Source organism: Bos javanicus, chromosome 9, assembly GCF_032452875.1.
Source record: "Bos javanicus breed banteng chromosome 9, ARS-OSU_banteng_1.0, whole genome shotgun sequence".
In the NCBI taxonomy this organism is placed as follows: Eukaryota; Metazoa; Chordata; class Mammalia; order Artiodactyla; family Bovidae; genus Bos; species Bos javanicus.
Genome location: NC_083876.1, coordinates 62,802,918 through 62,807,634, shown reverse-complemented (window position 1 = coordinate 62,807,634; position 4,717 = coordinate 62,802,918). Strand labels below are relative to the sequence as shown.

At 40.7% G+C, this 4,717-nt stretch overlaps 1 non-coding gene across 1 annotated transcript; it reads right to left on the bottom strand.

The window, feature by feature from the left end:
- Nucleotides 1-3,036: 3,036 nt before the first annotated feature.
- Nucleotides 3,037-3,143, bottom strand: LOC133254552 (U6 spliceosomal RNA). The gene has a single exon (XR_009738720.1). It is a non-coding gene; the product is annotated as a U6 spliceosomal RNA (small nuclear RNA).
- Between the last annotated feature and the right edge of the window lie 1,574 nt (nt 3,144-4,717).

Sequence of the window (4,717 nt, the reverse complement as noted above, 5' to 3'; positions counted from 1 at the left end):
GGGATGAAGAGAGCTTAGACTATAATCTCCAAATTAGAGTTCTGATCAAAAGATGCAGAGTCCTGATCTCCAGACCTTATTTCCCTTCCCAGGAAGAAAATAACTAAACCCTTATCCAGGAAAAAGCACCACACCTTCCCTTGGACAACCTTGAGCTCTGCTGTAGGGAGTCTTTCAAAGTTTCTGCCTTCCTGAGGTTCCTCCCGAGGAGGTGTGTCTGTCCTAACCTGTGTCTGCTCAGGCCCCACCCACTGAGTGCAGGCAGATCTCCCCTAGATTCCTGCAGGGGTGAGGGGGTAGCTATGCACACAAGCCCCCTTCCCCTGCCCAGCTCTCCGCTGCTGACTACTGGGAGCTGCTCTTGGCCCAGCAGCTGTGGACTGGCGCTCCCTTGGAGAGGGCCTCGCAGCTTTGCACAAGCATAAGCCCACCTTTGTCCCTCCCCTCCCAGGACATGTTCCCAAGGGGGAGAGTTTAATGGCTGGAAGGGCAGTGGAAGGAGCCTTCCAAGAATCATGGATGGACCGAAGCATATTTCAGAAGAGGTTTTCCTCCAATTCCTGCTCTCTCTCGAAGGACGAAGAATGCTGAATATTTACTGTCTTAGATCATGAATTTCTTTTTCTTTTTTCCTTTAAAAACCAAACCAACTTTGTTGCTGTTCAGTCGCTCAGTCATGTCTGGCTCTTTGTGACCCTATGAACTGCAACAGGCCAGGCTTCCCTGTCGTTCACTATCTCCTGGAGCTTGCTCAAACTCATATTTAGTAGGTGATTCTATCTAACCAACTCATCGAAGCAAGTTTATTAAACATTTTTAAAGAGCTTATGGATTTCTGATACCTCCCACTAAAAGGAACCAAAAGGGACCCCAGTGTAAATCCCACCTAAGGTAGGTTCAGTGTATATCCTCTCTTTCTGCTCACTGGACACCTGACACTGAGCCCCTTGGTAGGTGGGCAGATGGTGCTGGGCCCTGCTGATCCAGCCCCCTCTGCTGCTTCCTAAAGACTGTTAGAGGGGGAAGGACTGCCTGAGATCCACAGGTCACCCTATCACTGGTGTTGAGCCCATTCAGTTTTGAATTATCAGTCTTTCTCCATTTCCCCCAAGGTCTTGGTTTTGAGAAACGTAGCAGGACTTTTGAACTAGGCTTTTTTGTTTGTTTATTTGGAGCATGTTAAAATATTAATTTTGAGATTTTACCTCCTTTCAGGTTATTTTTGCTAATATCAGATGTATATATGACAAGTTTATGGTTCTTTTGTTTTAACCCTTCTTAGGGTTTCTTTAGAGAAAACTTTGAAGATAAACTCCTTCTTGATATATATATATATATACGTATTTTTTTTTCTTAGCAACTTGTTATCACTGGAATCAAAGGCGAAAAGTGATCTCTTTTTGAACTGGTTGTATTTGTATATCACAAGTAAAAGCTGTTTTTGTTCAGCTGCCCAAAAAAAAGAAAAAGAGATTTAATATTCTCAGTGGAAGCTGGAGTGAAATATTGGACCTCTCCTCTGAAGAATACTTTTCCATCAGGTTTTCAGAAACTGTTCCTGTAATGCCAAATGATTTGAAGTAAGAAGCATTTCCTTTAAAAAGCAGGTGTCTGATGGGCAGGTCAGTTAAATATAAGAAGTTTGTAACTATAAGCCAGTCATTTGGTTTTTTGAAAACTGTAAGTTTGGTGGAATAAGTACAGCATTGCGATTCTCAAGTTGAACAGTCTCAAATCTTTATATGAAAACAGTAATAATCTTCCTTGTGTGCTTGGTGATGAAAGGTCCCCTGAGGAAAAAATGGACAGAGTATTTAAGGGCAAATACTTAATAAATATGAAAAATGGATTTCTCACCCCATCATCTAATTATTAGACATTATTTAATAGCTTATTAGGGGCTTCCCTGCTGGCTCAGTGGTAAAGATTCTGCCTGCCAATGTAGGAGATGTAGGTTTGATTCCTGGGTCAGGAAGATTTCCTGGCAGAGGAAATGGCAACCCACTCCAGTATTCTTGCCTGGGAAATCCCATGGACAGAGGAGCCTAGCTACAGTCTTTGGGGTCCCAAAAGAATCAGACTAAGCAACAATGACAATAGTTTATTAGATACTAAGAGAGGACAGACTAACGTTAATTCATCATTATTAGAAGCCAATACTGACACTTGCAGGAAGAAGTTTTTAAAAATTATACTCTAGCTTTTCTATGGTTGAAATACTGTAACTTCCTGTCATTAATATAGTGAACTGGGTCTCACGTGATCACAGGCTTGGGCTCACAAGATAAAAATAAATAACCCAAATAACCTCCTTCGTGACAGAAAAATATTTCAGAGCTAGAGGAAAAAGAGAAGACCTGGTCTGTGCAACCTGTGGTTTCTGTAGCTTACATTATAGGGTGTGTTTTGCCCAACTCTTTGTAACTCTGTGCACTGTAGCCCACCAGGCTTCTCTGTCCTGGGAATTTTCAAGGCAAGAATACTGGAGTGGGTTGCCTTTTCCTGCTCCAGGGGATCTTCCTGATACAGGGATCAAACCCTCGTCTCTTGTGTCTGCTGCACTGGCAGGCAGATGCTAGTGCATCTGGTAACACTAGCACCATCTGGGAAGTTTACATTATATACATGTGCAAACACAATCCTTCAGGATACTTAACAAGTAATAAATAATGATAACCTCTTTATTCAGAATCCAGTAGTTAGGTTGACTTTAAAGCGACTCTGTGGGGCTTTCGTTTTGGTGGGTATGAGTTTATGACAGAAAGTATAAGTTTTTCCAATCTGTTAATCACTATTGACCCTGTATTATGTGTTGCATGCTTTATCTCACTTAAGCTTCACAAAAAACTCTTTTGAGACAGATGAGAAAATTGAGGGTAAGGAGAATGATAACTTGCCTGTGATCATGCAGTTTACAAATAATGAAGATGAAAGATGGGTTTTGCCAATGACCACATTCTTAGCCAGTAAATTCCTCTTAACGAAAGAAATAGCAATGAGGAAACTAGAAGATTCTAGGTTTTGTGGCCACTTAAAAAAAAAATGAAATGCTTCACAAATTTGCATATCATACTTGGTCGGGTTGCATGTTAATCTTCTCTGTATCATTTTGATTTTAGTGTATGTGCTACAGTAGTGAGCACTGTAACTCACACTTAACTTGGCTGAAAAAAGAGAGACCAAAAACAGTTGATTGGCACTACAAATAAACCCACGCAATTTATTAGACCTGACCCCTAGCTAGACTTTCCTTATCTGCCCTCAGTCATTAAGCTTTGACACTCTTAATTAATGGATACATATGTCAGCTGGGTTTATTGCATATGAAAAATGCCCAGGAACAAACAAAAAATAATATGTTGTTCCCAGGAGCAAGTAAGAAATTATTGATTATGATACGTGAGAGTTCACTCAGGTGCTTTGCTGTAGTTGAGGGAGAGAAAAGAAAAACAAGTTGGTGAAATATAGCTCCTGTAAAGAGCTGGATATTCTCCATGCTTTTGACAAACTCAATTTATGAGTATAGATCTGTGCCACAGAGCTGGCCACCCAGCAACCACACAAAACCATCTGTGCTTACCTAGTAACTGCTCAGAATAACCTAATTCTCCTGTTTTCAAAGCTAACAATATGAGACACAAAAGGAAAACATACAGAATTGAAAGAAATTGCAGGGAGATGGAATCTTTGCTGGTGCTAGACTTAACATTTTGGCAAAGCTTTGTCTAATTAGCTAAGATCCCATCCTGTAGGATAGACTATTTTGCAGAATAATTTTAAATACATTATTATTTTTAACCATCATTGCTTATAAATTCATTAAGTAAAGAAATTTAAATGTGGAATTACATACAAAGTCTTCATGGCAACATCCCAGCCCTCTCCAGCTACTCAGCATCCTTCCCTGGTTTCTCTACCTCTGCTCACATCTTACAACTGGGACCTCAGATGGTCCCTTCATGCCTCTATTTATCTGTCCTTCACTGGCCTTTCTTTTCCTCTCTCCTTATTCTCTTGGGTTCAGCCATCATGTCTTGGAGTTGGTCCTGCATCCATATGACCAGCTCACATTTCCCTCAAATTCCAGGAGGTTTGTTCCATCACTGTGTTTAACACCTTTATTTATCTGTATATTTACTTGCATCTTTTCAAATTCATGACAATGGCCTAGACTAGGCTTGGTGTTGTCTTTTGAGGATGCCAAGCACACTCCCACCTCCAGGCCTTTGCATCTGTTGCTTTCTCTGTTTGGAACACTGTTTCCCTTCATAAGCATGGCTGGCTTCCTTACCTCCTTCATGTTTTTATCTAAAGTCAGGGAGAACTTCCTGACCACCCCCTTTAAAACTGCAACACAAACTAAGTTAGACTCCTGTATTCCCTGTTCCCTCTCCATGCCTGACTCTTCTACATAGCAATTACAACTTCTAAAACATATGTGTTGCTTACATATTTTGTTTATTGCTTATCTCTCCATGCAAGCTTCCAAGGGCAGGAATTTTTTATCTAATATGTTCAATTCTACATCCCTAGTGCTCACAACACTGGCACAAAAGCCAATATTACCCATGAATATAATGGATGAAGGAATGAGTGAATGATTGCCCCACTGGCACCTCACATAAAACTCCTTCTCGTTCATAGATCTGCTCCCTTCCTGCCATAAATAGTAGCATCTGCCTCCTTCTACTCATTCAGATGAAAAATCTCAATCACA